Source organism: Nymphalis io, chromosome 29 (genome assembly GCF_905147045.1).
Source record: "Nymphalis io chromosome 29, ilAglIoxx1.1, whole genome shotgun sequence".
Lineage (NCBI taxonomy): Eukaryota > Metazoa > Arthropoda > Insecta > Lepidoptera > Nymphalidae > Nymphalis > Nymphalis io.
In genome coordinates, this window is record NC_065916.1 from 7,787,603 (window position 1) to 7,810,460 (window position 22,858).

At 37.9% G+C, this 22,858-nt stretch overlaps 1 long non-coding RNA gene across 1 annotated transcript in view; it reads left to right on the forward strand.

Moving 5' to 3' along the window:
* The first annotated feature begins 320 nt into the window (after window positions 1-320).
* The window catches only part of LOC126779767 (uncharacterized), a 49,022-nt gene continuing 26,484 nt past the window's right edge, over window positions 321-22,858 (forward strand). The window contains exons 1-4 of the long non-coding RNA XR_007670397.1: window positions 321-403; window positions 911-966; window positions 13,204-13,292; window positions 13,799-13,854. This is a non-coding gene — a long non-coding RNA (uncharacterized LOC126779767). The remainder of the gene's footprint in view (window positions 404-910; window positions 967-13,203; window positions 13,293-13,798; window positions 13,855-22,858) is intronic.

A 22,858-nucleotide genomic window follows, 5' to 3' on the forward strand; every position in this document is an offset into this window, starting at 1 on the left:
AAGCACCCCTGAATTTTCATGTGCTTAATTTGTGATTATAATTCATCTCGTGCTTGACGGTGAAGGAAAACATCGTGAGGAAACCTGCATGTGTCTAATTTCACTGAAATTCTGCCACATGTATATTCCACAAGCCCGCATTGGAGCAGCGTGGTGAAATAAGCTCCTAACCTTCTCCTAAATAAGAGAAGAGGAAGCCACTAGCCCAGCAGTGGGACATTCACAGGCTGTTACGGTAGGGTAAGTTCAATTACAGGCAATTTTACATAATTATGTGTATTTTGATAATAACTTTTTATATATTTTTTATTCAGAATGGTGTGCACTCTGGAAGGTTTGCTTTGCAGATAACACAACACAGTCATCAAGAGATATAGCCCTGAATGATTTTGTCTTCTAATGTGTGAGTATATCTTACTTATTTTCAAGGTTTCAAATTATTAAAGTAACCAAATGGATACTTTTTTATATATAATTAACAAACCATAAATTATATAAAGCAATGTCTTTAGAAATTGCACATTACATCAAAACTCCCAATATATATGTATGATTCCAATCCATTTTTAATGTTTTTAATTATTTTTCTTAATTCATTCCCGGGGAATGTGGAAGGCCCTTGTGTGGGACGCTACATGTCTTGGCATACTAAACATTACCTTCATATTCTCCCTAAAATAAATATGATATGTTTGATTTTATTTATTTATTATTTGGACGACAACCAGTTACAAAATTAAAATAATCAATTTAAAAAAAAAATCACTAACATTTGTTTTATTCCGGTTGTTCCAATAAGTATTTTTTACATAAATCAATAGAAAGATATCAAAATTTTCTTTTTAACATGGCTGATGTTACGTTTTTAACAAATATTTGTGTTTTCATTTGTTTTTTATTTACATTTCAGTAACAGTATGCAGTCGGTGATGGAGAAGTTGAAGAGTCTACACATCTTTGAAATCCGTAAGTAAAATTCAACTAATATTTTTAAAGGTTCCTGTTGATTGTTATTTTTAAATGAATAGCAAAACCTGTAGTGCTTTGTGCAACCTAATAACAATATAAAACAGTATAGGTAAGCGGACGAGCAAATGGGCCACCTCGTCAGGTGGTCAATGTATATGGGCGTTGGTGACCACTTACGACGGTATACTATACTATACGACGGTATATTACATTGGCATTGTAAGAAATGTTACCAATGCGCCACCAACCTTGGGAACCAAGATGTTATGTTCCTGTAATTACACTGACTTACTCACCCTTCAAACCGGAACACAACAATACCATGTACTGCTGTTTTGCGGTAGAATATCTGATGAGTGGTCGGTACCTGCCCAGACGAGCTTGCAAAGCTCTACCACCAGTAGAAATATATTAAATAAAATAATTACATTATGACAACGAGAAATCTTTATCAGTGTACTGTATGCCCACTGATTCGCCGGCGCGGATTTTTGTCTGAAACTACATACTTCAATCTTACTTATTTGTCGAAATAATTATGAAATAAAATATATTTGTCGGATTGAACATACATGGTTATCATTATTGGAGTTTATTGCGTGGTCCTTGTTTGTAAGGAAAAAATTTCTTCTTTGATTTCCCGGGGCAAAACTTAATTTGATTATATACACCCATAAGAAACGATTTCAGTATTTTTTTTTAAATTTTTATGACATTTAAGCGTCGCTATAAAGGTTTGAATTTTAAATATTAATAAGTCAGGACATTAAAAAAATACAAAATTATTGTTGATATTATAAATTGAGATATTATTTAAATATATGAATCATTTATTTTTAAGATATAAGGGTTGCCTTGCTAGTATGAGGGTACTTTTTCCTACACTCTTTTACCAACAAAAGCAAATATTGCTTTTGTTCTTCATTGGTTCAACACCGCGCTCAGCTATGTCGTTCACTACTTACAAAGAATAATCGATATTTTTGGTAGCCACATAATCAGTGTCTTCGTTCCAGGTTTCCACGTCCTTTATTCAAAAAAATTAATGAGTTATAGAAATAGGATCTAGATGAATTTTAAGGAATTACTACTCACGAATTTTCTATATTTTTTTCGTGATTATGGTTGATAATAAACCTTGTTATTATTTTTGGGCAGTCTTCTGTGCCTTCAATTTTCAGTACTTCTACCATTTTCTTCATCTCTTGAACATTGAAAATTCGTCATTGGAAAATGCAAACGAAAGACAACACAAGCACAACAGAAGCATTATTTTGTTAAAGCTTTCAAAGGCTTTTAGGTCTTGCAATAATTAGTCGCACTGACTATTTTTTAATATCAGTGATATTTTTCTTGCCTGCACCACTCATTATAATCTTAGCTGTGTTCCATAGTTCAGTTTTATATGTAGTTTCGTACTTATATGTATCAGAACCTTTAACGAATTTCACGATTTTAATATTGGAAATTCTGATTGGTTTGCCATCACAATTTTTGACAGTGTTTAAGTTAATTCATTAAAGTTCATTCCATTCACAATGAAACTATTACCACTCTTTTTAGCATTACGGATTAGACTCGCGTACTGATCTGGGGTATAAATTGGTCCAGATTGTTTTGCTTGACGAATGTTTTTCTCTATTATCGAGTGGGCGGCATCCGCTTCGTTTTGAGTGTGTCCACGAATTAAGAACTTGTATGTTATAGATCTAATAAGTAACAAACTTAAAATGTATTTGTTTTTTTGTTGACCGCAACAGTTATCTCGGAAATAAGTTGTCTGAATTTGGGTTATTCGAAGAACATTCTTTTAAAAAAATTTACAAGCAAGAACCTATTTTATTCGCTCCTCGCTTACCCTCGCGCCAAAAGTAACAAAATGTTTTCTTATCCTTAATATTTGAGACTGTAAAGTTTAGTTTACTTTTATAAATAAATGCTGACGATTGACCGAGAGGACAAGGCAATACAGCTTGAAGATCAAATATTGCCACATTGCTGTTGTTATCAGAATTTTTGCACTCTTCGATATCTTGTTTTTGTAACGGGGTAGTCCCGCGTGAACTTCTTTATAAGCTCTCACACGGGCCACGGGGCACACGCTCTTCCCCTGGTCATGAAACTGTGGCTGTATACTTTTTTTTTCCTGCACACAGTACCTAAAACCATACCCTTAAACATACCCTGGGTTAGGGTCCTTACTTGGGGGTTTTCTGGTAAGATCTCCTTGCGCCGGTTAGAATGAGCCGTCGCAAGGGGTGGTTGGGTTGAGGGGAAGGTTCGGTTCTATGGATCCTTACCTTACAGCCAGCTCTGGTACGTTAAACTGCTCATCCGATGGGGCGGAGTCCTCAAGATTCCTCGTGTCTGAAGCGGCGCCCTATGCGGTTATATGACAAAACACGTGTGCCGTGTTTCTTAGGTTCCAACTTTCTCGTCTTTGGATAGATCTTCTTCCGCTGTTTTCAATGTGAGACCTATGTATTATACTATTAAATATTTATATTTTACTTTGACGTTGCGTTTTTAAAGACAGCTCTAATATGAGATAACTTTGTCTTAGCAGTCTGAATAATATTTCATCAAACATGTATTTTCCGTCCACTTCTTTCTGTCACTCGTCATCTTAATACTTATCACCTTCATACACATATCCTTTCTTACGCAATCCATGCACACTGTCTGCGGCCTCCCCTGCCCCCTATATCCATCGAGATTCATTCTCATCACCCTTCTAGTAACATGCTTTTTATCCGTTCTCATCACATACCCATACCACGCTAATCTATTACTCTTTCAACTTTTGATCTATTTGTGCTACTTTCTCTGATATACTCATTTCTTATTTTGTCTATGCTAGGTACACCGCATGTCCCTCTTAACATTCGCATCTCTGTCAGTTTTATAGTTTTACTTTCTCTTCTTTTGCTGTCCAACATTCAGAACCATACATCACGACAGGTGTTATTAATCTTCCCTTTGATCTTCAATGGCATTACTTCTTTACCTCGGACCGAAATCACGCCACTCTGACGACACAAAGACACGCCTCCCCCCCCTCCCCCCTGGGGTCTATCCTTCAGCTAATTCGGCCGTTCCTGAAGTCGGTTCGTCCGCAACCGCAGCATCTTCAGGCAGCAACCGGCGTGGTCGCGATGGTTGATTGTGGACCTCCGCTTGTACTTCTTGCATGTTTCCCTCCGCGCTTTCTTTGGATTTTTTGTTGATTGGTAAACTTATTTTTATTTTGTGATCAAAACTTTATTAAATGAATACGAAAAAAACAATATTTTTGTTGATCTTAAAATTCGAAGCGTTCAGTCTAGCTTTAATAAACTTACTGATGTTTTAAATCTTGCAAAGAATTCGAATTTTAATTTTTGTATCCAATTGTACGAGGCAAACTTTTATAAAATCTGGATACATAAAATAACTAAATTATTACACATTCTGTATATTTATAAAAATTGGCAACCCTGGCAAATTGGCAACCGTACAAAGTTGCTGTACTTCTGTTTAAATGCTATTAATGAAATTTAAGTCGATAGTTGTATTCGCTATGTGCGAAGTACCTGGTGGGGGTATAGTAGTGATCGCAGCGCTTACCGTGGCAGAAATACGCAACAATCCGGGAAAGTAAAGTCAATTCGCACGGAGTTCGTAATAAATAAAAATAAAAAACCTAATAATATATGTTGTTGTATTGTGAACTGCAAAGATAACGGCACAAATAGTCGGTGTAAATTCCATATATTTCCTACTTTTAAGTGTTTAAGTTAATATCGTTAGAAACTAACTATTTAAGATTTAAATCGTCAAGTTATTAAAGTTCATTCCATTCACAATGAAACTATTACCACTCTTTTTGGCATTACGGATTAGACTCGCGTACTGATCTGGGGTATAAATTGGTCCAGATTACGTTTTGAGTGTGTCCATGAATTAAGAACTTGTATGTTATAGATCTAATAAGTAACAAATTGAAATGTATTTGTTTTTTTTTTGTTGACCGCAACAGTTATCTGAGATAAAAATTATGTCTGAATTTGGGTTATTCGAAGAACTTTCTTTTAAAAAGTTTTACAAACAAGAACCCCTATTTCAGTGGCTCCTCGCTTTCCCTCGTGCCAAAAGCAACAAAATGAACTTAATTATAAGCTCTCACGCGGGCCACGGGGCACACGCTCTTCCCCTGTTCATGAAACTGTGGCTGTTTACTGCACACAGTACCTAAAACCATACCCGTTAACATACCCTGGGTTAGGGTAAGGGGTTTTCTGGTAGGATCTCCTTGCGCCGGTTAGAATGAGCCGTCGCAAGTGGTGGTTGGGTTGAGGGGAAGGTTCGGTTCTATGGATCCTCACCTTGCAGCCAGCTCTGGTACGTTAAACTGCTCATCCGATGGGGCGGAGTCCTCAAGTTTCCTTTTGTCTGTAGCGGCGCCCTATGCGGTTATATGACAAAACACGAGTTCCGCGTTTCCTTGGTTTTAAAGTTCTTTTCTAATAATTTATAACCCTAATAACTCCGCCAGTTCTTATCCAATTTTCTCTAGAAGGAGGATGTCTTTGGATAGATCTTCTGCTTTTTTCTACGATCATGACGATTTTTATGAACACGTGCGAACAACCAACAGCAAAATATTAACTAACATACCGGATGTTAGTTTCACCTTACACGGCATTCAGCGCAGCGTCGTAGACATGTGTCCACGTGCTCAGTGTTGCCAGCACACGTATTTGCCACCATACACAAGATGTTAATATTAATATTTTCAGCTCGATGACGAGGACGATTGACCGAGAGGACAAGGCAATACAGCTTGAAGATCAATTGCTGTTGTTATCAGAATTTTTGCACTCTTCGACATCTTGTTTTTGTAACGGGGTAGTCCCGCGTGAACTTCTTTAGAAGCTCTCACACGGGCCACGGGGCACGAAAACTCATCCCCTGGTCATGAAACTGTGGCTGTTTACTCCACACAGTACCTAAAACCATACCCTTAAACATACTCTGGGTTAGGGTAAGGGGTTTTCTGGTAGGATCTCCTTGCGCCGGTTAGAATGAGCCGTCGCAAGGGGTGGTTGGGTTGAGGGGAAGGTTCGGTTCTATGGATCTTCACCTTGCAGCCAGCTCTGGTACGTTAAACTGCTCATCCGATGGGGCGGAGTCCTCAAGTTTCCTCGTGTCTGTAGCGGCGCTCTATGCGGTTATCTAACAAAACACGAGTGCCGCATTTCTTTTTTTTTTTAAGTATTTAAGCTAGCGCTTGACTGTTATCACACCTGATGGCAGGTGACAGGTGTCTAAGATGGAGCGCGCTTGCCTAGAAGATGCCTATTCACTCTAGACTTGAAGGTACCCCTATTGTAGGTGGTGGAAAAAACGGAGGTGGTGGGTATTCCAGATCTTAGTGGTGCGTATCAGAAACAAGGAAGCAAATCGTTTCGTACGTGTCTTAGATACATCAACAACGGACGGGTGCAAATCTTTACGATGCCTCGCAGTTCTATGGTAAAAAGGTGACGGAGGAACCAAATTAAATAGTTCCTGGGCACACTCCGAAATATATTCTGTAGAAAACCGACAGACAGGCAACCTTACGACGGTGTTTCAAGTTCTGGAGTTTTGCGACCAGTGTCTGGTCGCCAATGAGCCTTCAAGCACGACGATCCACTGAATCCAAAGCCTCAAGCTGGTACTTAGCAGAGCCGTCCCATAAATGGCTGCAGTACTCCATGCACGATCTGACTTTATCTTGATATATGGTCAGAAGCTGTTCCGGTGTGAAGTACTGTTTGACCGTATTGAGGATACCAAGTTTTTTGCCTGCAGTTTTAGCTTTGGATTCAATGCATTGTCCAAAGTTGAGTTTCGAATATTTTCGTATTCCATAATTAATTTTTCTTTATTCTAATTAACTGTGTGTGTTGTACTCTTTTCACTTCTGAATTGTAAAAACTAGATCTCAACACGAAATCCGCAATGCTCGTAAAGGGAATTCAATCAGTTTCCCGCCATAAAGAGTATTTGTCAATGTTCTTCTTGTCAGAATAAAAATATAGATTATTATTAATAAATATAAAAAATGACAGATACTCTCCAGTAATATTTAATATTAATTCGTATCACATCTAATATTATTTAGTACAATCTGACTTAGTTAAGTTACACAAGTAACCTTTTCTGAGTCAGTTTTCGTTTAGGGCACACTTTCCCGATTTGCTTCAAGTGGATTAATACAGTTTTATCACTTGCCCCGACGCCTGCAGCTATCTCTGAAGTGTTTTGTGATGGATCCGCTTCCACAATAGCCTTTTATTCTTCATTTTGAATTAATTGAAATTAAACTTTGTACTTTAATCTTTTGTAAAAAATTATTCAAATAAAATGTTGTATTATCTCTAATTAATTGACTATCTTGCTGTTGAATATCTTGCTTTTTATTGTTTACAATTGGCAACTTAGAGCTATAAGTTAATATCAGTGTTATTTTTCTTGCTTGCACGACTAATTTTAATTTTAGCTTCGTTTCATAGTTCAGTTTAATATGCAGTTTTGTACTTGTAGGTATCAGAAACTTTAACGGATTTCATTATTTTATGTCGGAAATTCTGATTGGTTCGCCATCACAATTTTTGACGGTGTGGAAGTTAATATCATTAGAAATTAACTATTTAAGATTTAAATCGTAAAGGTTTTAAAGTTCATTCCATTCACAATGAAACTATTACCACTCTTTTTAGCATTACGGATTAGACCTGCGTACTGATCTGGGGTATAAATTGGTCCAGATTGTTTTGCTTGACGAATGTTTTTCTCTATTATCGAGTGGGCGGCATCCGCTTCGTTTTGAGTGTGTCCACGAATTAAGAACTTGTATGTTATAGATCTAATAAGTAACAAACTTAAATGTATTTGTTTTTTTTGTTGACCGCAACAGTTATCTGAGATAAAAATTATGTCTGAATTTGGGTAATTCGAAGAACTTTCTTTTAAAAAGTTTTACAAACAAGAACCCCTATTTCAGTGGCTCCTCGCTTTCCCTCGTGCCAAAAGTAACAAAATGTTTTCTTATCCTTAATATTTGAGACTGTAAAGTTTAGTTTACTTTTATAAATAAATGCTGACGATTGACCGAGAGGACAAGGCAATACAGCTTGAAGATCAAATATTGCCACATTGCTGTTGTTATCAGAATTTTTGCACTCTTCGACATCTTGTTTTTGTAACGGGGTAGTCCCGCGTGAACTTCTTTATAAGCTCTCACACGGGCCACGGGGCACACGCTCTTCCCCTGGTCATGAAACTGTGGCTGTTTACTGCACACAGTACCAAAAACCATACCCTTAAACATACCCTGGGTTAGGGTAAGGGGTTTTCTGGTAGGATCTCCTTGCGCCGGTTAGAATGAGCCGTCGCAAGGGGTGGTTGGGTTGAGGGGAAGGTTCGGTTCTATGGATCCTTACCTTACAGCCAGCTCTGGTACGTTAAACTGCTCATCCGATGGGGCGGAGTCCTCAAGTTTCCTCGTGTCTGTAGCGGCGCCCTATGCGGTTATATGACAAAACACGAGTGCCGTGTTTCTTAGGTTCCAACTTTCTCGTCTTTGGATAGATCTTCTTCCGCTGTTTTCAAATTGAGACCTATTATACTATTAAATATATATATTTTACTTTATGACGTTGCGTTTTTAAAGACAGCTCTAATAAGAGTTATTTTGTCTTAGCAGTCCGAATAATATTTCATCAAACATGTATGTTCCGTCCACTGCTGTCAATTCTGTCACTCGTCATCTTAATACTTATTACTTTCATACACATATCCTTTCACACTGTCTGCGGCCTCCCCCGTCCCCTATATCCATCGAGATTCATTCTCATCACCCTTCTAGTAACATGCTTTTTTTTCGTCCTCATCACATACCCATACCACGCTAATCTATTACTCTTTCAACTTTTGATCTATTTGTGCTATTTTCTCTGATATACTCATTTCTTATTTTGTCTATGCTAGATACACCGCATGTCCCTCTTAACATTCGCATCTCTGTCAGTTTTATGGTTTTACTTTCTCTTCTGTTGCTGCCCAACATTCAGAACCATCGACATCACGACAGGTGTTATAAATCTTCCCTTTGATCTTCAATGGCATTCGTGGGTCACAAATGCTCCCAGAGACCTGTCGCCATTTCATTCGCCCTGCATTTACCGGTTCCTCAATTCTCTGTTATTGTAACCATCGTTTTGGATTGATGAACCTAGGTAACGATATTCTGAGCATACTTGTAAATGGACACCGTTTAAAGCTATGTGAGAAAAATTGGAGATACTATCGAAATCGCAAAACAGACGTTACGTTTTGGTCCTGCTAGTTTTCAAACCGACTATCTCCAATCTTTCTCGCTATTTTTCTAGCTTGCTCTCCACCTCAGTTGCATTTTCACCAACGAAAACAATGTCGTCGGCAAAGAGCATATACCAGGGTTATTAAACAATACTAATGACGCAAGCATGCAAGCCGTGCGCAAAACTGGCGCCTGCCGGTGTCTCGGCTCCCCTGCTTGTGTTCCCCTCTTTACCTCGGACCGAAATCACGCCACTCTGACGACACAAAGACACGCCTCCCCCCCCTCCCCCCTCGGGTCTATCCTTCAGCTAATTCGGCCGTTCCTGAAGTCGGCTCGTCCGCAACCGCAGCATCTTCAGGCAGCAACCGGCGTGGTCGCGATGGTTGATTGTGGACCTCCGCTTGTACTTCTGGCATGTTTCCCTCCGCGCTTTCTTCGGATTTTTTGTTGATTGGTAAACTTATTTTTAATTTGTGATCAAAAGTTTATTAAATGAATACGAAAAAAACAATATTTTTGTTGATCTTAAAATTCGAAGCGTTCAGTCTAGCTTTAATAAACTTACTGATGTTTTAAATCTTGCAAAGAATTCGAATTTTAATTTTTGTATCCAATTGTACGAGGCAAACTTTTATAAAATCTGGATACATAAAATAACTAAATTATTACACATTCTGTATATTTATAAAAATTGGCAACCCTGGCAAATTGGCAACCGCACAAAGTTGCTGTACTTCTGTTTAAATGTTATTAATGAAATTGAAGTCGATAGTTGTATTCGCTATGTGCGAAGTACCTGGTGGGGGTATAGTAGTGATCGCAGCGCTTACCGTGGCAGAAATACGCAACAATCCGGGAAAGTAAAGTCAATTCGCACGGAGTTCGTAATAAATAAAAATAAAAAACCTAATAATAGATGTTGTTGTATTGTGAACTGCAAAGATAACGGCACAAATAGTCGGTGTAAATTCCATATATTTCCTACTTTTAAGTGTTTAAGTTAATATCGTTAGAAACTAACTATTTAAGATTTAAATCGTCAAGTTATTAAAGTTCATTCCATTCACAATGAAACTATTACCACTCTTTTTGGCATTACGGATTAGACTCGCGTACTGATCTGGGGTATAAATTGGTCCAGATTACGTTTTGAGTGTGTCCATGAATTAAGAACTTGTATGTTATAGATCTAATAAGTAACAAATTAAAATGTATTTGTTTTTTTTTTGTTGACCGCAACAGTTATCTGAGATAAAAATTATGTCTGAATTTGGGTTATTCGATGAACTTTCTTTTAAAAAGTTTTACAAACAAGAACCCCTATTTCAGTGGCTCCTCGCTTTCCCTCGTGCCAAAAGCAACAAAATGAACTTAATTATAAGCTCTCACACGGGCCACGGGGCACACGCTCTTCCCCTGTTCATGAAACTGTGGCTGTTTACTGCACACAGTACCTAAAACCATACCCGTAAACATACCGTGGGTTAGGGTAAGGGGTTTTCTGGTAGGATCTCCTTGCGCCGGTTAGAATGAGCCGTCGCAAGTGGTGGTTGGGTTGATGGGAAGGTTCGGTTCTATGGATCCTCACCTTGCAGCCAGCTCTGGTACGTTAAACTGCTCATCCGATGGGGCGGAGTCCTCAAGTTTCCTCTTGTCTGTAGCGGCGCCCTATGCGGTTATATGACAAAACACGAGTTCCGCGTTTCCTTGGTTTTAAGGTTATTTTCTAATAATTTATAACCCTAACAACTCCGCCAGTTCTTATCCAATTTTCTCTAGAAGGAGGATGTCTTTGGAAAGATCTTCTGCTTTTTTCTACGATCATGACGATTTTTATGAACACGTGCGAACAACCAACAGCAAAATATAAACTAACATCCGGTGCACCGTACACGGCATTTAGTGCAGCGTCGTAGACATGTGTCCACGTGCTCAGTGTTGCCAGCACACGTATTTGCCACCATACACAAGATGTTAATATTAATATTTTCAGCTCGATGACGAGGACGATTGACCGAGAGGACAAGGCAATACAGCTTGAAGATCAATTGCTGTTGTTATCAGAATTTTTGCACTCTTCGACATCTTGTTTTTGTAAGGGGGTAGTCCCGCGTGAACTTCTTTATAAGCTCTCACACGGGCCACAGGGCACGAAAACTCTTCCCCTGGTCATGAAACTGTGGCTGTTTACTGCACACAGTACCTAAAACCATACCCTTAAACATACCCTGGGTTAGGGTAAGGGGTTTTCTGGTAGGATCTCCTTGCGCCGGTTAGAATGAGCCGTCGCAAGGGGTGGTTGGGTTGAGGGGAAGGTTCGGTTCTATGGATCCTCACCTTGCAGCCAGCTCTGGTACGTTAAACTGCTCATCCGATGGGGCGGAGTCCTCAAGTTTCCTCGTGTCTGTAGCGGCGCTCTATGCGGTTATCTAACAAAACACGAGTGCCGCATTTCCTTTTTTTTTTAAGTATTTAAGCTAGCGCTTGACTGTTATCACACCTGATGGCAGGTGACAGGTGTCTAAGATGGAGCGCGCTTGCCTAGAAGATGCCTATTCACTCTAGACTTGAAGGTACCCCTATTGTAGGTGGAGGGTATTCCAGATCTTAGTGGTGCGTATCAGAAACAAGGAAGCAAATCGTTTCGTACGTGTCTTAGATACATCAACAACGGACGGGTGCAGATCTTTACGATGCCTCGCAGTTCTATGGTAAAAAGGTGACGGAGGAACCAAATTAAATAGTTCCCGGGCACACTCCGAAATATATTCTGTAGAAAACCGACAAACAGGCAACCTTACGACGGTGTTTCAAGGTCTGGAGTTTTGCGACCAGTGTCTGGTCGCCAATGAGCCTTCAAGCACGACGATCCACTGAATCCAAAGCCTCAAGCTGGTACTTAGCAGAGCCGTCCCATAAATGGCTGCAGTACTCCATGCACGATCTGACTTAATCTTGATATATGGTCAGAAGCTGTTCCGGTGTGAAGTACTGTTTGACCTTATTGAGGATATCAAGTTTTTTGCATGCAGTTTTAGCTTTGGATTCAATGCATTGTCCAAAGTTGAGTTTCGAATATTTTCGTATTCCATAATTATTTTTTCTTTATTCTAATTAACTGTGTGTGTTGTATTCTTTTCACTTCTGAATTGTAAAAACTAGATCTGAACACGATATCCGCAATGCTCGTAAAGAGAATTCAATCAGTTTCCCGCCATAAAGAGTATTTGTCAATGTTCTTCTTGTCAGAATAAAAATATAGATTATTATTAATTAATATAAAAAATTACAGATACTCTCCAGTAATATTTAATATTAATTCGTATCACATCTAATATTATATGTTACAATCTGACTTAGTCTTACACAAGTAACTTTTTCTGAGTCAATTTTCGTTTAGGGCACACTTTCCCGATTTGCTTCAAGTGGATTAATACAGTTTTATCACTTATCCCGAAGCCTGCAGCTATCTCTGAAGTGTTTTGTGATGGATCCGCTTCCACAATAGCCTGTTATTCTTCATTTTCCATATTGGTCTTCGGCCGTAAACAGGGTTGGTTCTGAAGGTCAAAATTTCCAGAACAGAATGTGCTTAATTTGTGATTATAATTCATCTCGTGCTTGACGGTGAAGGAAAACATCGTGAGGAAACCTGCATGTGTCTAATTTCACTGAAATTCTGCCACATGTATATTCCACAAGCCCGCATTGGAGCAGCGTGGTAAAATAAGCTCCTAACCTTCTCCTAAATAAGAGGAGAGGGGAAGCCTTTAGCCCAGCAGTGGGACATTCACAGGCTGTTACGGTAGGGTAAGTTCAATTACAGGCAATTTTACATAATTATGTGTATTTTGATAATAACTTTTTATATATTTTTTATTCAGAATGGTGTGCACTCTGGAAGGTTTGCTTTGCAGATAACACAACACAGTCATAAAGAGATATAGCCCTGAATGATTTTGTCTTCTAATGTGTGAGTATATCTTACTTATTTTCAAGGTTTCAATTTATTAAAGTAACCAAATGGATACTTTTTTATATATAATTAACAAACCATAAATTATACAAAGCAATGTCTTCAGAAATTGCACATTACATCAAAACTCCCAATATATATGTATGATTATAATCCATTTTTAATGTTTTTAATTATTTTTCTTAATTCATTCCCGGGGAATGTGGAAGGCCCTTGTGTGGGACGCTACATGTCTTGGCATACTAAACATTACCTTCATATTCTCCCTAAAATAAATATGATATGTTTGATTTTATTTATTTATTATTTGGACGACAACCAGTTACAAAGTTAAAATAATCAATTTAAAAAAAAAATCACTAACATTTGTTTTATCCCGGTTGTTCCAATAAGTATTTTTTACATAAACCAATAGAAAGATATCAAAATTTCTTTTTAACATGGCTGATGTTACGTTTTTAACAAATATTTGTGTTTTCATTTGTTTTTTATTTACATTTCAGTAACAGTATGCAGTCGGTGATGGAGAAGTTGAAGAGTCTACACATCTTTGAAATCCGTAAGTAAAATTCAACTAATATTTTTAAAGGTTCCTGTTGATTGTTATTTTTAAATGAATAGCAAAACCTGGCGGTAGTGCTTTGTGCAACCTAATAACAATATAAAACAGTATAGGTAAGCGGACGAGCAAATGGGCCACCTCGTCAGGTGGTCAATGTATATGGCCGTTGGTGACCACTTACGACGGTATGCTATACTATACGACGGTATATTACATTGGCATTGTAAGAAATGTTACCAATGCGCCACCAACCTTGGGAACCAAGATGTTATGTTCCTGCAATTACACTGACTTACTCACCCTTCAAACCGGAACACAACAATACCATGTACTGCTGTTTTGCGGTAGAATATCTGATGAGTGGTCGGTACCTGCCCAGACGAGCTTGCAAAGCTCTACCACCAGTAGAAATATATTAAATAAAATAATTACATTATGACAACGAGAAATCTTTATCAGTGTACTGCCCACTGATTCGCCGGCGCGGATTTTTGTCTGAAACTACAAACTTCAATCTTACTGTGAAATAAAATATATTTGTCGGATTGAACATACATGGTTATCATTATTGGAGTTTATTGCGTGGTCCTTGTTTCTAAAGAAACAAATTTCTTCTTTGATTTCCCGGGGCAATACTTAATTTGATTATATACACCCATAAGAAACGATTTCAGTATTTTTTTAAAATTTTTTATGACATTTAAGCGTCGCTACAAAGGTTTGAATTTTAAATAAAAACTCAAAATCTATATTTGTTGGATTCTTTTATTAATAAGTCAGGACATTAAAAAAATACAAAATTATTGTTGATATTATAAATTGAGATATTATTTAAATATATGAATTATTTATTTTTAAGATATAAGGGTTGCCTTGTTAGTATGAGGGTACTTTTTCCTACACTCTTTTACCAACAAAAGCAAATATTGCTTTTGTTCTTCATTGGTTCAACACCGCGCTCAGCTATGTCGTTCACTACTTACAAAGAATAATCGATATTTTTGGTAGCCACATAATCAGTATCTTCGTTCCAGGTTTCCACGTCCTTTATTCAAAAAAATTAATGAGATATATCTGTCTAGAAGAATTTTAAGGAATTACTACTCACGAAGTTTTCTATATTTTTTTCGTGATTATGGTTGATAATAAACCTTATTATTATTTTTGAGCAGTCTTCTGTGCCTTCAATTTTCAGTACTTCTACCGTTTTCTTCATCTCTTGAACATTGAAAATTCGTCATCGGAAAATGCAAACGAAACACAACACAAGCACAACAGAAGCTTTATTTTGTTAAAGCTTTCAAAGGCTTTTAGGTCTTGCAATAATTAGTCGCACTAACTATTTTTTAATATCAGTGATATTTTTCTTGCCTGCACCTCTCATTATAATCTTAGCTGTGTTCCATAGTTCAGTTTAATATGTAATTTCGTACTTATATGTATCAGAACCTTCAACGAATTTCACGATTTTAATATTGGAAATTCTGATTGGTTCGCCATCACAATTTTTGACAGTGTTTAAGTTAATATCATTAGAAATTAACTATTTAAGATTTAAATCGTAAAGTTATTAAAGTTCATTCCATTCACAATGAAACTATTACCACTCTTTTTAGCATTACGGATTAGACTCGCGTACTGATCTGGGGTATAAATTGGTCCAGATTGTTTTGCTTGACGAATGTTTTTCTCTATTATCGAGTGGGCGGCATCCGCTTCGTTTTGAGTGTGTCCACGAATTAAGAACTTGTATGTTATAGTTCTAATAAGTAACAAACTTAAAATGTATTTGTTTTTTTGTTGACCGCATCAGTTATCTGAGATAAAAATTATGTCTGAATTTGGGTAATTCGAAGAACTTTCTTTTAAAAAGTTTTACAAACAAGAACCCCTATTTCAGTGGCTCCTCGCTTTCCCTCGTGCCAAAAGTAACAAAATGTTTTCTTATCCTTAATATTTGAGACTGTAAAGTTTAGTTTACTTTTATAAATAAATGCTGACGATTGACCGAGAGGACAAGGCAATACAGCTTGAAGATCTAATATTGCCACGTTGCTGTTGTTATCAGAATTTTTGCACTCTTCGACATCTTGTTTTTGTAACGGGGTAGACCCGCGTGAACTTCTTTATAAGCTCCCACACGGGCCACGGGGCACACGCTCTTCCCCTGGTCATGAAACTGTGGCTGTTTACTGCACACAGTACCAAAAACCATACCCTTAAACATACCCTGGGTTAGGGTAAGGGGTTTTCTGGTAGGATCTCTTTGCGCCGGTTAGAATGAGCGTCGCAAGAGGTCGTTGGGTTGAGGGGAAGGTTCGGTTCTATGGATCCTTACCTTACAGCCAGCTCTGGTACGTTAAACTGCTCATCCGATGGGGCGGAGTCCTCAAGTTTCCTCGTGTCTGTAGCGGCGCCCTATGCGGTTATATGACAAAACACGAGTGCCGTGTTTCTTAGGTTCCAACTTTCTCGTCTTTGGATAGATCTTCTTCCGCTGTTTTCAAATTGAGACCTATTATACTATTAAATATATATATTTTACTTTATGACGTTGCGTTTTTAAAGACAGCTCTAATAAGAGTTATTTTGTCTTAGCAGTCCGAATAATATTTCATCAAACATGTATGTTCCGTCCACTGCTGTCAATTCTGTCACTCGTCATCTTAATACTTATTACTTTCATACACATATCCTTTCACACTGTCTGCGGCCTCCCCCGTCCCCTATATCCATCGAGATTCATTCTCATCACCCTTCTAGTAACATGCTTTTTTTTCGTCCTCATCACATACCCATACCACGCTAATCTATTACTCTTTCAACTTTTGATCTATTTGTGCTATTTTCTCTGATATACTCATTTCTTATTTTGTCTATGCTAGATACACCGCATGTCCCTCTTAACATTCGCATCTCTGTCAGTTTTATGGTTTTACTTTCTCTTCTGTTGCTGCCCAACATTCAGAACCATCGACATCACGACAGGTGTTATAAATCTTCCCTTTGATCTTCAATGGCATTCGTGGGTCACAAATGCTCCCAGAGACCTGTCGCCATTTCATTCGCCCTGCATTTATCCGGTTCCTCAATTCTCTGTTATTGTAACCATCGTTTTGGATTGATGAACCTAGGTAACGATATTCTGAGCATACTTGTAAATGGACACCGTTTAAAGCTATGTGAGAAAAATTGGAGATACTATCGAAATCGCAAAACAGACGTTACGTTTTGGTCCTGCTAGTTTTCAAACCGACTATCTCCAATCTTTCTCGCTATTTTTCTAGCTTGCTCTCCACCTCGGTTGCATTTTCACCAACGAAAACAATGTCGTCGGCAAAGAGCATATACCAGGGTTATTAAACAATACTAATGACGCAAGCATGCAAGCCGTGCGCAAAACTGTCGCCTGCCGGTGTCTCGGCTCCCCTGCTTGTGTTCCCCTCTTTACCTCGGACCGAAATCACGCCACTCTGACGACACAAAGACACGCCTCCCCCCCCTCTCCCCTGGGGTCTATCCTTCAGCTAATTCGGCCGTTCCTGAAGTCGGCTCGTCCGCAACTGCAGCATCTTCAGGCAGCAACCGGCGTGGTCGCGATGGTTGATTGTGGACCTCCGCTTGTACTTCTTGCATGTTTCCCTCCGCGCTTTCTTTGGATTTTTTGTTGATTGGTAAACTTATTTTTATTTTGTGATCAAAAGTTTATTAAATGAATACGAAAAAAACAATATTTTTGTTGATCTTAAAATTCGAAGCGTTCAGTCTAGCTTTAATAAACTTACTGATGTTTTAAATCTTGCAAAGAATTCGAATTTTAATTTTTGTATCCAATTGTACGAGGCAAACTTTTATAAAATCTGGATACATAAAATAACTAAATTATTACACATTCTGTATATTTATAAAAATTGGCAACCCTGGCAAATTGGCAACCGCACAAAGTTGCTGTACTTCTGTTTAAATGCTATTAATGAAATTGAAGTCGATAGTTGTATTCGCTATGTGCGAAGTACCTGGTGGGGGTATAGTAGTGATCGCAGCGCTTACCGTGGCAGAAATACGCAACAATCCGGGAAAGTAAAGTCAATTCGCACGGAGTTCGTAATAAATAAAAATAAAAAACCTAATAATAGATGTTGTTGTATTGTGAACTGCAAAGATAACGGCACAAATAGTCGGTGTAAATTCCATATATTTCCTACTTTTAAGTGTTTAAGTTAATATCGTTAGAAACTAACTATTTAAGATTTAAATCGTCAAGTTATTAAAGTTCATTCCATTCACAATGAAACTATTACCACTCTTTTTGGCATTACGGATTAGACTCGCGTACTGATCTGGGGTATAAATTGGTCCAGATTACGTTTTGAGTGTGTCCATGAATTAAGAACTTGTATGTTATAGATCTAATAAGTAACAAATTAAAATGTATTTGTTTTTTTTTTGTTGACCGCAACAGTTATCTGAGATAAAAATTATGTCTGAATTTGGGTTATTCGAAGAACTTTCTTTTAAAAAGTTTTACAAACAAGAACCCCTATTTCAGTGGCTCCTCGCTTTCCCTCGTGCCAAAAGTAACAAAATGTTTTCTTATCCTTAATATTTGAGACTGTAAAGTTTAATTTACTTTTATGAATAAATGCTGACGATTGACCGAGAGGACAAGGCAATACAGCTTGAAGATCAAATATTGCCACATTGCTGTTGTTATCAGAATTTTTGCACTCTTCGACATCTTGTTTTGTAACGGGTTTGTCCCGCGTGAACTTCTTTATAAGCTCTCACACTGGCCTAGGGGCACACAAACTTTTCCCCTGGTCATGAAACTGTGGCTGTTTACTGCACACAGTACCTAAAACCATACCCTTAAACATACCCTGGGTTAGCGTAAGGGGTTTTCTGGTACGTTCGCCTCCGATGGGGCGGAGTCCTCAAGTTACCTTGTGTCTATAGCCGCGCCCTATGCAGTTCTATGACAAAACACGGGTGCCGTGTTTCTTAGGTTCCAAAGGCTTTTCTAATAATTTATAACCCTAATAACTCCGCCAGTTCTTATCCAATTTTCTCTAGAAGGAAGATGTCTTTGGATAGATCTTCTTCTGCTTTTTTCTACGATCATGACGATTTTTATGAACACGTGCGAACACCCAACAGCAAAATATAAACTAACATCCGGTGCACCGTACACGGCATTCAGTGCAGCGTCGTAGACATGTGTCCACGTTCTCAGTGTTGCCAGGACACGGATTTGCCACCATACACAAGACGTTAATATTAATGTTTTATTTAAAAATATACAACCATATGCATAAAAACAGTGTGGTTTACTATTCGTTAAGTGGGTAAACTCCGTATTTACGTGTATACACGACTTCGATATTAATACGACGAAGAAGTTAATCCTTGTTGGTGGTATTTGTGGTCCTTTAGCAATTCCGAATTTATATGGAGATAAATTTGGTCTAAAACCTGTAGGCATATGCATAGGTTGTCTTTGGTTTACGTGCGGTGTTCGGAATTTGAATTGGAGTTGGAAAAAATTAAAATTATTATTAGCACGCAACGCACTCAATGATGTCGGCGGTTTTAGCCGACCTATTCTGACAATATTCTCTGGTAAATTGTATAAAAAAAACATTTTGTGACGTATTATTGTAAATAACTTTTTACAATAATACGTCACAAATACTCTACTTAATATCTTCGTTTAATATTTGATTGACTTTTGATAAAAGAATCGTATGTACCGACTGAATTCTATTGCAAAAATCGAGTTAACTTTCTCCTGAATTTATTTTTAAATTTTCTAATTCTACGGCAATACATTCTTCACTTCGCGGGTCTCCGAAGTGTTTAATTAATAAATCTTTCAATTCATTGTGTTCAGATGCTATGAATGATATATACATTTTGTGCATCACTTGAAATTTACTTATAACATATTAATATTTTCTTATAAATAAGTTCAATTGGCGTTTATCGCCACTAAAACGAGGAATTTATTTTAAAAATTCGTTAGGAGTTATATGTTCCATTTAGATTTTATATAAAAAACATATAAATTAATATTAAACACTTCAACTTACAGTAATAATATTTTTTAAACAATTTAACTTTATGATTTTTCACTTCTCATTAAACTGTCATTAAGACAAAAATCACTCTCGATGTTACATTCAAATTATTAATTAAAATTATATAAGACCACCCGATAACGTTATTTTAGGAGGTCTTATCGCAAAATATCAAAAAGGCAAAGGAAGGTGAAAAGTTCTACTCACCAACCGGTCGCCAGTATCGTCATGTCCTGGACTCCTCACTTACTGTCTTATTTTTTTGGTTCTGGATTTTGTCTTTCAGACCTTCGAAATTCTAACTATTCACAGATTTTGACGATAAATTATTAAGAACGCAGGCTGTAATTAATTTGAAACTATCCTATCCGACTGCGCCAGACAAGTTTACGTTAATTTAGTTTGAATCAAATTTTAACTATATTCAGAAAACATAAGTTATAGAATTTTTGTAAGTATCATTGGACAATTTATAATCAAAAGATAAGAATAAAATAAAGTTAAGGATCACGAACACGAACTTTTACAAGATGTTATATTTTGTCCCTATGAAAGTCACTAAACTTGTTTCGTATAGCACGTTATACACGTGCAAGCCTCTCTCAATCTCTTTGAGTTCGCCCTACTGCAAGCATAAACGAAAAATAATAGACATCTAAAATTTCCGTTTAAACTAAGTAACATTTTTGTTTGTCTTAGGTTAGAATTAATTGAAATTAAACTTTGTACTTTAATCTTTTGTAAAAAAATATTCAAATAAAATGTTGTATTATCTCTAATTAATTGACTATCTTGCTGTTGAATATCTTGCTTTTTATTGTTTACAATTGGCAATTTTTCTTACTTGCACGACTAATTTTAATTTTAGCTTCGTTTCATAGTTCAGTTTAATATGCAGTTTTGTACTTGTAGGTATCAGAAACTTTAACGGATTTAATTATTTTATTGTCGGAAATTCTGATTGGTTCGTCATCACAATTTTTGACGGTGTTTAAGTTAATATCATTAGAAATTAACTATTTAAGATTTAAATCGTAAAGTTATTAAAGTTCATTCCATTCACAATGAAACTATTACCACTCTTTTTAGCATTACGGATTAGACCTGCGTACTGATCTGGGGTATAAATTGGTCCAGATTGTTTTGCTTGACGAATGTTTTTCTCTATTATCGAGTGGGCGGCATCCGCTTCGTTTTGAGTGTGTCCACGAATTAAGAACTTGTATGTTATAGACTAATAAGTAACAAACTTAAAATGTATTTGTTTTTTTGTTGACCGCAAGAGTTATCTCGGAAATAAATTGTCTGAATTTGGGTTATTCGAAGAACATTCTTTTAAAAAAAATTACAAACAAGAACCTATTTCATTGGCTCCTCGCTTACCTTCGCGCCAAAAGTAACAAAATGTTTTCTTATCCTTAATATTTGAGACTGTAAAGTTTAGTTTCGACCAAAACGGCCCACAGGTGATCTTCTAGCGTACGTAAGACACCTCTGGGGTGAAGCTATCGACAAGCATGGAGAATCGTTGGCTGTCAGCCTCGATATCTCCAAGGCTTTCGACAGAGTCTGGCACAGAAGTCTTCTCTCCAAGCTACCGGCATATGGTCTGCCTGCTCAGCTATGCACCTGGATTGCCAGCTTCCTACACAAGCGTAGCCTTCGTGTTTTAGTAGATGGTTGCGCTTCACAATTCCATGTAGTGAATGCTGGGGTCCCCCAGGGATCTGTGCTATCTCCCACACTCTTTCTTTTGCATATCAATGATATGCTCTCTCTTGGGAACATACATTGCTATGCAGATGATAGTACAGTGCATGGTGGATACCACGGACGCGCAGTGGCTGGGTGGGCGGAAACTGAGAAAAGGCGGGAGAATCTTGTCATTGAACTCGATAGGACGTTAGAGCTCATCGCCAAATGGGGTTCTGATAATCTTGTTGAGTTTAATGCCAAGAAAACACAGGTATGCGCTCTCACAGCGAAAAAGTCACCATTTTACCCTCATCCCTCCCTCTGTGGCACACCGCTGATGATACAAAGCAAAATCGCCATGCTGGGGATGGACGTTCGCTGCGACCTTAGTCCAAAGAATTACATCGAGGCTATTATAAAAACAGCTTCACGGAAACTCGGAGTTTTGAACAAGGTGCGGCGTTTTTTCACGCCACAACAACTGTGCCTGCTGTACAAAACACAGGTACGATCTTGCGTTGAATATTGCTCGCACCTTTGGGATGGCTCCGCTAAGTACCTAATGGAGGCCTTGGACCGGTTGCAGCGACGTGCAGTACGCATTATTGGCGACGTAAAGGTCACAAACACCCTTGAACCTTTACAATTGCGTCGCGAGATAGCAGCACTGAGCGCTTTCTATCGACTGTATCACGGCGAGTGCTCTGAGGAATTATTCTCTCTAATTCCTGCTTCCCCCTTCCTTCTTAAGTCCACGCGAGCTAGTTCTCGATGTCACCGCCTAACTGTGACATCAATTCCATCGCGCACAAAGAAATTTGGCAACTCCTTTCTTTGTCGCACTACCAAAAAATGGAATTCCTTACCAGCTCACGTGTTCCCTTCCTCTTACAACCCGGGTTCCTTCAAACGAGGCGTGAAGAGGCATCTTGCGGGCCGGCAAGGCGGGGACGGCTAGTACATAACATTATTCCCGACTGTACTGGCCGTCGTCGCGTTTGGACTCTACTACCACTTACCATCAGGTGGAGTAGTCATTTGCCATCCCGAGGCATATAAAAAAAAAAGTTTACTTTTATAAATAAATGCTGACGATTGACCGAGAGGACAAGGCAATACAGCTTGAAGATCAAATATTGCCACATTGCTGTTGTTATCAGAATTTTTGCACTCTTCGACATCTTGTTTTTGTATCGGGGTAGTCCCGCGTGAACTTCTTTATAAGCTCT